The sequence below is a fragment of the Manis pentadactyla genome, chromosome 2 (assembly GCF_030020395.1).
Source record: "Manis pentadactyla isolate mManPen7 chromosome 2, mManPen7.hap1, whole genome shotgun sequence".
In the NCBI taxonomy this organism is placed as follows: domain Eukaryota; kingdom Metazoa; phylum Chordata; class Mammalia; order Pholidota; family Manidae; genus Manis; species Manis pentadactyla.
The window spans coordinates 132,986,808-133,002,857 of record NC_080020.1 but is presented as its reverse complement, the minus strand read 5'-3'; the positions used below and the strand labels follow the sequence as shown (position 1 = coordinate 133,002,857).

General features: G+C 40.2%; 1 protein-coding gene across 6 annotated transcripts in view; it reads right to left on the bottom strand.

Annotated features, from left to right (window-relative positions):
* CTNND2 (catenin delta 2) overlaps positions 1-16,050 on the bottom strand; it is a 947,950-nt gene that overhangs the window by 328,100 nt on the left and 603,800 nt on the right. The gene's annotated exons all lie outside the window — the stretch shown is intronic.

The following is a 16,050-nucleotide window of genomic DNA, read 5'->3' as shown; positions in this document are numbered from 1 at the left end:
TTTCTGTTGGCTTGAGTTAACCACCAGGAACATTGTTAGGACATAACTAACCAAATCATAGCATTGTTACAGAAAAAAAGTTTTGGTGTGCCTTTATTAAACATAAAACCTGATTTTATTATTTACTTGAAACCCAAATTTATTTGTTTATTTAAGGGAAATCCATCCCTTAATGAGATGTATGTGGGCTTTTTAAATAGTTTATGAATCTATGAACAAATGCTACTTTTTGCTAGAATAAGACAGGTCAGTACCAATCTTTCTACTGTTGGCTTTTATAGGTACAAGGACTGAGAAACTTAATTCACGTACATGGGCAGGGAGGCTCCCGGTGAATGTGAGGCTGGCCTTTATTTGTAAGTAAGGTTACGGGTAGAAAGGAGAATGGGTGAAGGGCAGGTAGACATGGGCAAAGGTGAGCATCTTGAAACTGGCTGTCTTGCACGCTCAGTGACCCTCAACCCCAGAATGTTCCCCCCTCAGCCTGAAAGCCGCTGGCCCAGAATTTAGGGGGACAGCCCCTTTTCCAAAGCTCAGAAAGCATTGTGCCAACAGAGACTACAGTCCGGCTGCCCGCCAGTTGTGTCTTACATTCTCTTTCCTCACTCCCGAGGGCTCCAATCAGCTGTGCACCTCCCTGTCCAGATCCCCAGGCTCCCTGACATCTTAGCCCCAGATTCTTCAATAGGGGTGCCAACTTCACAGCAATGTGTAAGAACTATTAAGGCCTTTTCCTAATGAGCCTCAGCCGGGCACCACAGACTGTCAGATCAGGGCTTCTTAAACTTTATTGTAAAATGAGTCACTGGAGTATCTTTTTAACATACAGACTCTGGTCAGTAGGTCTGGGGTGGGGTCAGGGAATCTGCATTTCTAAAGGACTCCAAACTGCAAGGTGATGCTGAGGCAGCCCTTGGGACACACTAGCTGTAGAGAATGGTGTTGCATCTATCTCCACGCTGGTGAGGTGTGCGTGGCCAAGTACACTGAGGATTGCCAGCCTGGTTTGCAAGGAGCATAAGCAAGGTGGTATCAGGGTCCTTACTGAATCCCAGCAGAACATAAAGCGCCTGCATCCATGCTGAAAGCTCTCAGGCTGGAGCGGGACACTGTGGGCTGGATGTGGCTGAGTGTCACACTGGGTCTGCTGGAGGTCAAGGGCAGGAAGGTAGGCGGGAAGAGAGGGGAAGAACAGTTTCTGAGCAAGTCTAAGCAATTCCAGCAAGATTTGCTCAGATGACCTCAGGTAGTTGACAGCAGAAAAAGAGATAGTAGATAAGTTGGCTCGAGATAGGGAAGAGAGGGAATCATTGATTATCTTTGAAAGGCAAGCTGCAAATTTCGACATTTTAAGGGAGTAACACCATCCCATAAACTTCAATACTTGGATAATAAACAATCAGAGGAAAGTGTTCCCTGAAAAAGAATGCTTGAAACTGACAGTTGAGGGAATGATGAAGTAAATCGTGTTACGTCATACACTATGGATGTAGTGACTATATGAATGAAGTCAGTCTATGTATTTTGACAGAAAGGATCACTAGGATATGTTATGCAAATGAAAGACTTAAAAAAATACATACTGTGGGGAAATTTTAAGAAGTAAATTGTGTCCTCATAAATCTATACTGCAACATTTGAGAAGTGAATTTAAATTTTGCTGACCACATTATTAGCTATACTGAACACCTGGGTTGCTAAATTCAGACTTTTGACCAAATAAAACTCTGCAAAGGTCAAATGATTTTGGTGACTTCTTATGCCACTAATGTTACAATACAATAAAAAAGCATATTTGTAAGGTCAAATATGATTACTGTCTTAAAGTCACAGCTTGATTTCTAACTTCCGCAATAGTCAAATGTGGTACTTGGGAGAAGTTTTTCACTACTCAGTGATGCACACTTTAGTGTGAGGAGACATCATTTTGGTATTGATAAAATACAGATTCTCATGAAGTGCATTTCTAACCAGCACTGGGTCCTGGACAGCAAAGATCTAGTGAAGGTGCTAGAACATTTAAGTTTTATTTATTCTAGCATTTGCACTTTTTTAAGTAGAAAGATATATTGTATATAGAATTCAAAATGTGGTAGAATGGATACTTTACTTAAGTGATTTTAAAACTGAAGGAATGGAATAGAAAAGACTGTAATTCTTATTTTCTAGAAATCATTCCATTTCTGTAAATGGGTATGGTCCAATTTATCAAAGCACTGGTGATTTGTCAGATTAGATTGCTTGACTCATACTTTAGTGATTTATGTATAGAACTATTATTTTCTTTTGGAATCTCATTTTCTATAACCTACACAAACCTGTTCACGTTTAGAGAAGATGAACGTGTATGTTGACCTGCATGCTGTATTTTAAACACTATGCACATCTAGCTTCAAAAGAGGTACAGTCTATATGAGCAAAATGACTGGCCAGCTAAACTGCCTTACTTTGGGTCTTCTGAGAGTGGCCATCACACCCCCAAAGGCCCTCTTTTGAGGACACCCATCTGGAGAGTCCCAGCACAGGTGAATGGCACTGGGATTCCCACTGACCCCAAGGCAGCTCTGTCTAGAGGCCACCTGCCATGTGAGCTCTGTCCAGCTTGTTTTATCTTGGACACCTAACTGTGGTTCCAAATGTAGCCTCTTGTGTTAGTCAGCTAGGGCTGCCATGTAACACAGCACTGCAGGCTGGATATTGACTTTCTCGCAGCTGTGGAGGCTAGAAATCCAAGATCAAAGTTCTAGCAGGTTTATTTCCTCCAGCGGCCTCTCTCCTGGGCTTGCAGATGGCTGCCTTTTCCTGCTTGCAAGGCCACTGGCTCCCTACTCTGGTGGCCTCATTTAACTTAATCACACCTTTAAAGACTTCCTCTCTCAATACGGTTACATTCTGAGGTCCTGAGGGTTGGGACTTTGACATAGGGATTTGCGGGGACACACTTCAGCCTATAACAGCTCTCTTGAGCAAGTCTGAATTCAAGGCACCATAAAGTGACATGCTATTGGAGAGAGATAAAAAAGGAGGGCCTGGGCAGCAGCCAGGGGCAACAGCTGAGAGGAGAAGGAGGTCGGGATAGCAGGGACCCCACCCCAAAAAGCTCAGCATGAGGGCAAACCCTCCCCTTTCAGCTCCTTGCTCAGAGTTCCTGTCATGGCCCCAAAGCAGCTTTTGTATCCAGGACCGTGATCTGGTTTTCAATGTGACCTGCCTGGCTGAGGCTGCTGAAACGGCTTCCTGTCTCTTTCATAACCCTCTGGAAACTTACAACAAGCTCCTATTGACCAAGATAACCAGAGTACATTCTTATTTTCTGCAATTTGTAAGTGCTTACCGCAGTGAATGAGCTGATGTTGCATGTTACATACAAGTGCTTCATTAGATGGTACAGGCTTGAATGATATACATGTTCCATGTGGATGTACGTGGGGTCCTATTGGATGTTGCATGCTTTGCCTTTATTTTAATTAAAGCAAAAGTGCAGTGTAACCAGACAGAAACTCCTTTCTTTTCTAAGGGTAATAATGAAAATGTATAGTCATCAAGGGTTTGCAGGTCTAGCCAGTGTGTGTGAGCCGGCCTGTGTGTCCGTGCCCGCCCGTGCAGGCCCACCGCTTAGCAGACACACCCAGCGTTTGTGTGCCTAATGGCCACTTTTACAATATTAGCAATATTGCCGGTTACTTTCAAGCTGATTTATGGTAAATTTAAATCTGCTAATGCTTTGGTACCCTTCAAAACCAAGTGCAGCCAAAGTATTGCAAGGCCGCCTGCAGAAACATTTCAGTTTATCTGCAAGAGCCTATGGATTATATTTTCTCCTTCAATGTCAGAGCACTTTCATTGCAGTGTAGCTGCTAATTGCCACTTATTGGAATGAGTTTTCTTCTAATGCAAAATAGTCTGGCTTGAAATATCACAGACTTCTTTGTCAAGAGGAGAAGGGAATGGTAGGACTGTTGGTTCCTGGGAGAATGGGATGTTTTTGCTGCTTTTCTTCCTGTCTGCTTTCTGTGTGTTGGTTGGAAGCTTTCTGACTTTGGGCCTTTGAGGTATGAGTTACTGCCTTATGTGCAGTGTGAGGGGAAACTGATCTGAGCAGAAGTTGCAAAACAGAACTTTGGTTCTGAAAGCAAAGAGCACAGGAAGAGCACTTGGGGTTATTCCGACAGAATTATGTAAGTGTGGGTATCATCAGTCACTAAAGGCAATTTCTAATAAAAATGCAGCGGTTTTCACTTGAACTTACTTTGAAGTTTATATGTTTTTAAATGAGATGGTTTCCATTTATTTCCTACTTAATATTCTTACCTTATCTCCCCTTCTGAAAGTTTCTAGTATCCAGAACCATACTGCTTGCTGTTGGTACTCAATAAATATTTGCTGAATGAAAGAATGAATGAATGAAAATATTTAAAACTGATCACAAGGCACTATTTCTCAAATAATGTAATTATTTTTATTCTGTAGAATAATATTATCCCATCCAACTGGAAAAAGCTACTTCATATTCATTATTTTAACTGTGTCTTATAGCTAATAGATTAGGTAACAGATTGTTACTTTTATTCAATCATAAGAAAATGTGAGCGAGGGATTTAAACCTTATGTAGGTAACATGTCTGGCAAGTGATAAATGGGATAGGACACTGTGTGTGTTCTGCTTAAAAATGGGCTTTGGAGCTTCCCACCGAGCCACCGAGGGTGCTGTGCTGAAGGCATCACTCTCGAGATCCCAGGAGCCACTTCTGCCCACTCCTCCGCCCTGGGGCTCCTATCTGTTCCTCCTCCACATGCTGCGTTCGTTTCCGTTCCTAAGAAGTAGCACTGGGACCGCCTTTAGCTAGGCCTTTTCTCTACTTTTCATCTTTCCTGTCTTTTCTTTCTTTTTTTTATTGTGGCAAATATACAAAACATGAAAATAATCATTTTAGCCATTTTTAAGCATACAGGTCAGCGGCATTAAGTATGTTCACACTGCAGGGCAGCCACCCCCACCACCCGTCTCCAGGACTTTTCTACTGCCCCGTCTGAAGCTCTGATGCCACCAAACAACTTTCTGCTCCACCCTGGAAACCACTATTCCACCTCCTGTCCCTGTGATTTTGATTACTTTGAGTGCCTCCTGTAAGTGGAATCATGTGCATATGGGCTTTTGTGGCTCACGAATGTCACACAGTATGATGTCCTCATGGCTCATCCATGTTGCACACGTGTCAGAATGTCCTCCCTCTGAAGGCTGAGCAATAGCCCACTGAACATATACATGGAATTTTGTTTGTCCATTCCTCCATTGGTGGATGTTTGAGTTGGTCCACTTTGTGGCTTTTTTCTTTTAAACAAGGAAAGAGGAAAGGGAGTTTCACAGGAGATATTGGAGGGGAAAGGAGATAATTTTGGTGAGATGACCAGTCAGATCAGGATTTACAAATCATCCCACAACTCAATGGCTGCAAAACAATAATCATCATTTACTATTTCGTGGTTTCTTTGTGCAGGAATTCGAGGCGGGGAAGAACAGGAGTGATTTGTCTCTGCTCCACAATGTCTGGCATCTAAGCTGGAAGACCCAAATGTGCGCCTGCCTTTGGGGATGTGCTTCGAAAGTGGCTCGCTGGCATGGAGGGAATGTTGGTTCCCTCTAGGTGGGCCTCCCATCAGGGCTGCTTGAGGGCCTCAGGATGCTGAACCGGCTTCCCTCCCTGTCACTCCTGCAGTGTCCTACTGGGCAGACAGGTGGGCTCTGACTCAGCGTGGGAGGCAACCACGCAAAGCTGTGAACACCAGGAGGCAGGGGGACTGGACACGGGCTATGACAAACCTAGTTACTAGGTAGGGAGCTTTTCCAGAAATGATTCAGATTTTAGAATATTATTGCGCTTTTGAAGTATATGAAAATGTTCAGAAGAAATAATACAATTCTACTCATTCATTTATTTGGCAAATGCATTCAAACAGTATACACAGGTAAAGCAAAGATCTCTTTTTCACATTCAGCAGGACATATGCAAGTATCTTAAGCTTATTTCATGTTACTCGCTTATCCAGAGAAGGGATTTCTGCCTCATTGTGGCTTCTGAGACAGTGGTTTCCAAACATCTATCTGCAAACCAACTTTGTTTTTTTCAGAAGGTCCCTTTTATTCAATTGAAAAGACTGTCCTATATTTCAAGGTCATTTCACATCTGTCTTCCCCGTGTATTAAAGAAGTGGCTGGAGGAGAATACTGGCAAAGTAAATGACTGGCCATGCTGTGCTGGCACCCCACATGTCTTCTGAAATGTAGCTAGTGCATGGATTCCAGAAATGGTGGGAATCACTGTGCTAAATTTCAGAGTCAGTGGGAACCACCCAGAGTCTCCCTGTAGCATCCTTCAGTGTGGAGCAGCTGAGGGTAGGGGCTCAGCTTCAAGGGCTTCCCTGCACATGGCCCAGTTATAAAACACAGAGTTTTCTTGGTGCAGTAGCTTCACCTCTACAGAGGCACCTCAAACTGATAGCCCATGGGTCATCTTCTAGTATGAAAGTTCAAGTGAGGACACATTGTTTCATCTCACTTGGTGAGATGTGCTTCAGAACATATTCTGTACTGCAGAAACACTTCCCTCTGGATTTCCCACTCAATGCCTTCTCTTTCTTCTCCCCTTCTCTTCCTATTATTCTTCCTCATTATGCTCCTACTCTTCTTAAAAGAATTAACTAGACTGCAGAATGCGTTTGGTTCAGCAACCCAGTTAAAGTAGTTGAACAGGATCTTTAGTAGATGAAAGAATTTAAGTTACTCGACTTGTCAAGCTGTAATGCATCACAAACAATGGAAACTTCAGTTCAAAATGTATTTTCTTACTATAAAAAAGCTAATTTTCTCTATAGATGTCAGTACCTCCAAATTAATGAGCACTATTAGATGCAAAACATCTCAAGGAGCAACGGAAATGAATTTCCATTAGTTACAAACTGACAGTCAACTACCACCTGCCTTGTAAGACAATAAAAGTTTGAATGCTTTACTTTTGCCCTCAATTAAATGTTTGAAGTCAGATGGTGAGGAAAAGTGACTTATAACATCAAGAAAAATATTAAAACTGGTTTGTACATGAAATGGCCACTGGGGGTTTCAGATTTTGCTTGTGTTGGAATAAACAAGGAGGGCTTTGAGGATGGACTGAGATAGCTAAAAGTGAAATAGGCTTTCCATACTCACAGTGGTATAAGTTGAGGAATAAAGAAAGGAAGTTCTTTTAATTAAGAACTGTTCAAGTCCTCTGAGAAGCACAAATCACTTTAAATATCACATGATTTCAAAAGGTTGACCATTGCTAGGTGGATGCCAATGAAGGAATGTGCTTTCCAGTGTTTTCAGAGCTACTGTGATGGATCTATATTTCTGTAAGGGAAACAAATTTTCCCTTTCTCTAGTTTTGTGATTTTACATTCTTAGTTTTTAACACCCCATCAGCATTGATTTAAAGAATGAAACATGTTTAGAATGACTTTACAAAAAAGTGGTCAAATGAAGAAAAGCAAAATGCAGGGGCTGAGAAAGCAGACTGATGAATAGACAAGAAGGAAAACCGATACCTTATTATTTCATGTCTTTTGTCCCATTAGTAATCACATGCTTATGTAAGTTTTGAAGATCTTACTTCTGGAAAAATGTGTGCAAAAGTCAATAAATAGATTATGTATACAGACATGTGTATATATGTCTATATTCACATACATGTGTGTGTGTATAATCTATGTGATATATATATAAGTGCCACTTTCCTTAATAAAGTCAAATCTAGGGCTGTCAAGGTTGTCTTCCTGGAAGAAGACAGCTCTTGAATGATTGACCAAATGAGCCAATTCTATCTCCCTGAGTTTTCTTGGCTTCTCTTTCCTGCTGAGGGCTCCCACTCACAGGGACCAATCTGGGGGGTGGGGGACAGATGCTCACATCCATTTTTATAATCTTATTCAACACTGGACCCACAAAACTCCCCTTTGATTCTTTATGAAGCACAAAATTTTCTTTTGAATCCTTCCAACCACCTCTTGGAATTCTGAAAGGTCTTACATGGGAAGTGATGGGAGAGCTCTCAGAGAGAAATAAAGGCAGCAGCATAAACAGAACCCTGGATCGGGGAGCTTCCTCTCTGGGTCTCGCACGAACTCTCTGATTCTCCCTGAGGGTCTGGGGAGAGAGGCCCCCCCGTTTTTGTTCTCAACTTATTTCTAAGGGCCTCCATTTTTAATATTCACACTCCTGTTGTGCTCTAAAATATTCTAACCCTTCTTTCACAATGAAGATGAAGAGAGAGAGAGAGATTTCCTTCCCTCCTTTCTTTGTAGCTTCCTGCCTTACCACTCGGTGTCATCATAAACAATTGGTACAAGGAATGAGTTCATATCTAAATCCAATAGATAAGACACACATCACATACATAAACCTATGTATCAATGAGAAAATAGACATTAACCATGAATAAGGAAGTAATGTGAATTACTAGTTAAAGCAATACACATAGAGCATAAAAATAAAGCACTGCAAAGTAATTATTTGTTTCATTTAGGGATTCAGTGTGCCATTCCCTTAAACCACCCATTACCTTTATTTTTATGCATTATCATTGTACTTATTATTGGGGACCTTAAATTGAGACTGAAACTGCTTGAAGTTTCGTAGAGTCCTGAGCTTTAGGGATCCAAGGTACCCTGATACTGGACAGTGTCCCCAGAGTTAATCTCTCCTATAACCTATTTGGGAAAGACTTCAGGATAATTTAATTATCAAATGGAACTTCTCAGTTGCTTTGAACTAGAGGAAAGGTAATATCTCTGTCCCTGGGACAGGGAGTAGAGTTGGCTTTAGGTAGAAGGGTTGAAGGAAAGTTCTGGAGAAACTGTACAAGAATATATGATAGATGCACCAGGAAATCATTAGAGACACATATTAGGGGACCAAGAACAAATATTTCTGGTTTCATAATGGAGACCAAACCTAAGCCCACCACAGCCACCTCCAGAGAGGATGGGCAGGGGAGGGTGTACAACAGTTTTCACTCCCATTATGTCAGTTCTAGCTAGCCTGGATTTGGCATTTTGCCCCAAACGAGTCAGTGAGGTCCAGAATGCACGTGCCCATGTTAGAGAGCTGGGACTTGGGCTTCAGCAGCTCTATACACCCGGAGGCCTGGTTCATGGGTGGGGCTCTGACACACCGTCAACTCTTGGGCCAGATGTGAGCTGCATGCACACCTTCTGAACATGAGATACAGTCTGTTTCCTGAAAGGATGTGGGCTGAGGGTAAAGTAGAGGCTAGTTCTCAGGAGAAAAGTCTATGTACCAGAAAACCACAAACAGGGATTTCCACCATAACAACTGAAGGGGAATCTGCTAGCGGTTAACTAGCCACCTAATTAGCACTCTGGGTGTTGTCCCTCATCAGTCCTGATGGCCCGTGTTCCATCACTCGTAAGTGTGGAATGTCATGGAGGTCCCCAAGCCAGCGTCTGCCTATGTGTGAACGAGGTGGGGCTGTAGCAGTAGAAAGCAGTTGCTACTTTAGAAATGCAACTGTGTACTCCGTCAAGTGAATTTGGAGACAGGAGACCACATGAGCATTCTGGGCTATGGGAAAATCCACACTGGCACAGACAAGTACCGGTGGGAACATTGGTTTCCTTTAAACTGACTAAAGGAATCCCAAAGAGGAGGCTTTTGTAAAACAAGCAAAGATAAATTATTTTGCAGTGAAGTCCCTTTCCATTTTCCAATTCTGTTTCTTGGTGGTGAGGGCTGAGCTCTCAGTTATCCCTGCCCCCTGCTGGCCTGGGCTCTGGTGCCCCAAAGCTCTCCCCACTGGACTCTCTGGATGCACCAAAGGGCTGCACGCCCTCATCCACTGGGGTGAGAGGGGAGAACACCTTAATTTCTGCTCACTTAATTTAACTAAACAAAATAAAGAAATGAATAACTATTATATTTACTCTATGGATTGGTCCTCTACTGGACCCACATTCAGGTGATGGTGTGTCTCTTATGGGAAGTTACAGCTGAGAGTGACTTACTTGAGCACATCACCCAGGACTCTTTATTGCTGTTGATGTGTGTCAGTTCCTGTGAAGTTTTAGATTATCTAGCTTCAAACTAACCTCACAATATGAACAAGATAGCACTGATAATTCAAGTACTTCCAAAAGGCAGGAAAATAGCTAAGCTCACACATCTCCCTGTACCTGGAACAATGAGCACCAGCACATTAACCAGGAAAAGCAGTGATAATGTGTTCAGATCTAACATATTTAACCATGCTTCTCATTCTAAAGAAAGCTTTTTTATGATAAAAAATTGTATACTGAATGAAAACATTTAATTATGCATGCTGTTTTAAGTTCTATCTTTAGTGTATATCTATTTGCTAGTGTAAACAGAATGAGAGCACACTCAAGCACGTGTAGCTGGCTGAATAGGGACCCCTCAAAATTCGTGTCCACTCAGAAGCTCAGAACGTGACCTTACTTGGAAATAGGGTCTTTGCAGATGTAACTAAGCTAAGATGAGGTCTGGGGGCCCTAAATGCAATGCGGGGTTTCTGAAAAGCCGACACAGGCATAGAGAAGGTGGCCATGTGAGGATGGAGGCATAGGCTGAAGTGATGCAGGCACAGGCCAAGAAAGGCTTGGGCCACTGGCAGCTGGAGGGGAAGGAAGGGTCCTCTCCTGGAGACTCCAGAGGCAGCATGGCCTGAGAGCACCATGATTTCAGACCTCTGCCCTCTAGAACTGGGAGGGAATACGTTTTTGCCAGTTTCAGAATCCCAGTTTGCGGTACTTGCTACGGCATCTCCAGGCAATGAGGACACTATGTTTGTAATTTATATGTACAACATTCACTTATGGAGGTGCAAGCTAACCTTTTATATATTTGGGTTGGTTGGGTGGACAGGAACATTCTGAGTGCTTCACACAGACCCTGCCCCTCCATTCCCACCCTCTTTTCCTCCGACTGTTCTCTGCCTAGACAGCTCTCTCCTAGGTTTTCATGTGTGAATATGTGAAATATATTTCCTCAAGTTATGCGCCAGCACCCTGGTTCCTCCTGCTGCTGCTCTGATCACATCTGCCTTACTTACCCAGGGCACGTGCCATGGGTGGGTGTACCTTTCTCTCTCACATAACTTTGAAATGTCCTCTAATAGTGAAGCTGTTGTCATGCCATCATCACACCTACAGAGCTCACCCTAGAAAAGCCCACAGCAAAGCCATCCAGAGGCCAGGTACCTTGAGAGAGACCCAGCGGGGGCAGTCCAGTGGTGTGAGGGCTACAGGGCTCTGTCTCTGGCCGCTCTGCTCATGTCCTAATAAAACCTCACTGAAGATATATGTTTACCTTTCATATTTCCAAGTGACACAGAGCAGTTATTTATAGTAATCATACTGGAGTACAGAATTGGGACCCAGGAACGATTTCTGAAGTATCAAATAATGGAATCACCTAACAAGAAGTGAGTGGAAAGCCCCTCATTTAAATTAAAAAGCATATTAAAAATCCAACACAAGGATAATTAATTCATAGCTTTGCAGAAGTCACATGAAAAAAGACTTGGCATTTTATTTGACTGGACAGTTAACAGTGGTATACCAGTATTCATAGTAGTTAGAAACAGGATTAGAAGTCAGACAGATACGGGTTCAAGTTCTAGCTCTCTCAGTCTCAGAGGTTCCCCACATGTAAAGTGGGCACTGTAAAGAGCGTGCCATGGGATTTAGGAAGGATTAAATAATGAACATAAGCAGTTTAACACTGTGCATGGTATCTATTCCTTAATTAATTTTAATTATCATTAGCCTCATCACAGTGATAAATATTATTCTCATCATACTGCCAAGAACCCCTACCATCAAGCCAGGTTGCCCCAGGGTAATGCCTGTTCACTTCCTGCACTTCTGGAGATACAGGAGACAGAACCAGGAAGACTGGCCTGCAGGACTCCCAGAGAGAAGCCCTGGAAATGACCTCTCAGGGCATGGCTGCAGCCAGCCCAGGAACAGGAGGCCTGGACACTGCAGGGAGATGTAGCAACTGTCTTCCAAGAAAACAGCTTTTGGACAGCCTTTGAAACTGCCAGCCTTTGAAGAACGGACAGGCTTATTCTCATGTAGTTGCAAACGTCAGAAACCAGATCAGGGAATGAACTTATAAGAGGTGCAGATTCTATAGCAATACAAATTAGTTTACAAAGCTTGAATTACTCAAGGTATTAATAAAATGCTTCAAGAGATGGTGAGTGGCCCGTGGCTAGAGGCATTCAAGCAGAGACTCAATGGCCAATTGCTCAGCTTGCTTTTAGCCTGACTGAATAAATGACTTTCAAGTGCTCTTCACACTCTGAGGGTTTTTAAATCGTGAATGATGTATTTTTCCCCTTTACATTAACAAATGATGATTGAGCATTTGAAGTGAAACACAAACTCCCAGGATCCACTACCTATGGGAACTGGCTATGAAGATTATTATATAACTGTTTTACTGCAAATACTTCAGCCGTGTTACCTAAATTACATAATAATAGCACATTAAAGATGAGCCACTGTATTTATTTCTCTGTTATGTTCAATAACAAAGAGAAAGTGTTTAATTATATACTATGTTTGCAATAAGATTCTTTCAGCATATCTGAAAAAGTGCTTTTGAGATAGTATATGTCGAAGATTATAATATCTTAAAAAGAGATTAATCAAATGTGATTAAAAGATGCTCTTTCTGCTACACCCTACACATTAAGTTATGTCAGTAAACGTCTTAGCCATAACTTCTCTTTAATAGACAAGAACACTTATAGTACTTTCAGCATACCCAAGTATATCAGTCTTGCTTTATTTCTTTTTAGTTATTTCATAACTCGTATTTTCAAAATAAGGATGCTATGGTTTATCACTCCAACATCACTGAAACCTCTTCCACATAACTTAATGTTAAGATTTATATTTGACCTGTATATTTAAAAACAACAGTATACAAACCTAATATTTAGTGTAGCACCAAAAATACATTAGCTTGCCAATAATCCTTAAGACATTCACATTTAAGGAAGATATCATGCAATTCAAATATAAAATACGCCTTCAAAATATATATATATATACACATATATGCATATTTTATAGATACATCATATATTATATACATATAAACATTTTTTCAGTAATTGATGACATTAAAAAAGGAAATTAGACTTTACCATCTCTTTGTATCAAAAGGTTTCTGTACATTTTTTGGTGGAGTATGTGACAGGGACACTTAAAAGTGAAAGACCAGAGTTTTGTCCTGATCTCTATGACGGAGCCAAGCAGTCCAGTGCTTCAGAACCAATCCTGTGGCTTACAGGAATGAAAAGCTACTGGGGAGTCTCTAGTTTCAAGCCTAATGACTGAATTGGGGCTACCTTGATTTCAAATTCTTATTTAACATGCACTATTTGCTTGAGCGTTTCTCATTGAATAGTACTAAAACTCTTCAATAGAGAAAAGATGCTGGTCTGCAATAAGATAAATAAGGTGGATCTTACAAAAGGAAGGAAAAGGAATGAAAACTAAAACAAAGACCATATATCCAAGAAGAAACAAGCAATTAATAATGTGTGTAACTGGTGAATCACTATGTTGTATACCTGAAACTAGTATAAGATTGTATATCAACTATACTTCAATTTTAAAAAATTGCCAGAGATCAGACCTATGTAGATAACTTGTATTATTCACTTCATTCTTTCCAACTCATACACACTGATACCCAGCATTAACATTCACTCATCCACTGAAAAAATCATAAAAAATGTGTGTACATTCTTTCCTTTCCTTTTTATTGCTTATAAAAACATTAAAATGTTTGCGCCAATATGTGCTGCTGTGTCCTAAAAGTGTGGATTGTAGCCTAGGTACCCACCTGTCAGCAACCTTCAATAAGTCATTTAACACTCCAATTCCCCATTTATTTCAGGCACTAAATATGGGGATATCAGTTTCTTTCCACAAAAAGAATTAATCAAAGATGTAAGTGAAAGTGCTCTGAGAATTGTAATATACTATAAACACATGTTTGCAATGGTAAAGAGGCTTATGTGGTCTGGCATTTAATAAATAAAACTTGACTAATTCTCTTAAAACATTTATGTAATATGAAGGTTTGAAAAAAGTTTAAAACCTGAAAAAAACTAAATCATAAGCTATAATGTCAAAATAAACAATTTTGAACCCTGGAAGTTAAATATATTAGTTCTACTATTCACATGGGAAGAATCAAAATTCATTATTCAAAGAAAGATGCAAAATTCTTGTCATAAAAGAAGCATTAGAATTTTGGATACAAAGTTTAGATTTGGGATGTCTCTCAAATCTGAACACTTTGACATATTCCTTTATTTTAAGAAAACTCTACAAGAGGACTTATTATATTTTATATGCCATCCATTTTGCATGATGCTAGGCAATAGGTGTCTTTTATGTTAAGTCACACCAGTCCATTTCTGGTTCTAGATCTGGTTCTGTTTGTTTGGTTAGTATATCTGAGCTTAGGATGATGGCATGATTTTTTTTTTTACAGAATTAACACCTACCATTCTTGAAAATAACATGGTAAATTTGTAATTAATATAACACTGATTTGCATACACATTAACTCATACAGTGGCCAATATTCTCTTACGTATGCTAACATTTTATTTTTGTTGTTTACTTTTTTTAGGTTATAGTGGGTATGCAAAAATATAAGTGATGTAATCCATAAATTGAAAAGGTTAGGACCGTGATAAGATAAAATGAACTTAATATACATTATAAAATAAAGAAGGTAAGCTGCAGTTAGAGAAACACAAACTTGGTTTTTCACCAAGCCAAATTCCTATAATATGAAAATTTAAATCCTTTCCATTAGAGATAAGAGTATCCTCAATTTAACTATGCCATGTCAAATAAAACAATGTCAGTTTACTTACATATTTTTCTATTTAGGATTTCCTAAAGTTTACTATTATTCTATGTTTTCAGTAGCATGTGAAGAAAAAATATTATAAATAGAGAGTGCTGTCTGAAGAACAATCTGTCCACACATGCCAAGAGTACTTAAGGATTTGGGGCAGATTTCAGGACGGCTGAGACTGAAAACCTGGATAGGCAGACATTGCACCATGTAAATGTAAGAACACTTATTATTTCCAGTAGCTAAGAGTGAACATTTATTACAATTAACTTTTACAATGGAGGTTCTACCAAATAAGATGTTTAACATGAACCCTCCAGGTGGGTTTAAAATGTGCTACAATAGCTATCTCAAAAGAATACCATAAAATGGTTCCATTCTGCTTTTTTATGTTTGTGGAAGTGGTTTCTCTTTACAAAGAATCTATGCAAAACCCTCAATGCAGCACATATGCACTTGTGTGCTCCTCTTAGAGAAAATATCTTGAGAAGAATTTTAAGTACGTTACCAGAGTCAAGTTACATGCCCTGCTATAAAGAAATACCAGAAATCTGACATATCTATAGTAGTCACAGATGCAGAGAGATATTTATGGGACTCTTATCAGCATAAATCCAATGGCTATGAATAAAACATCATTTAAATCTACAGGAATTCAATTCCAACTTCAGAAGTAGCGCAACATTAAATCCCTTGCCACTGATAAAAAAAGAAAACAAAAAAGAAACACATCTCAATAATAACAATTTCCTTAATACATTATGTTCAAGTGTTTATCAATGCTCAAATAACTTCAACCTAATGTTTATTTTCTGGCACAGAGAAATGAAAGTCATACAGATTTTCTAAATCTTCAATTTTTAGTATAACCTGGTAGGTGTGCTATTTTACACTCTGATAAATAGAAATAAACACGGTGACCAAGAATGCTTCCACAGAGACAATAAAACACAGACACCATGATATATGAAGTCAAGTGATCTAATCCCCAATCCGCAGTTTCCATTACAATGAGAGCTATTCTAGATCTTAGATCTTATCAAATAGCTGAAACCTCAAGTACCTGCAGAGGTTCTGATCAAAAG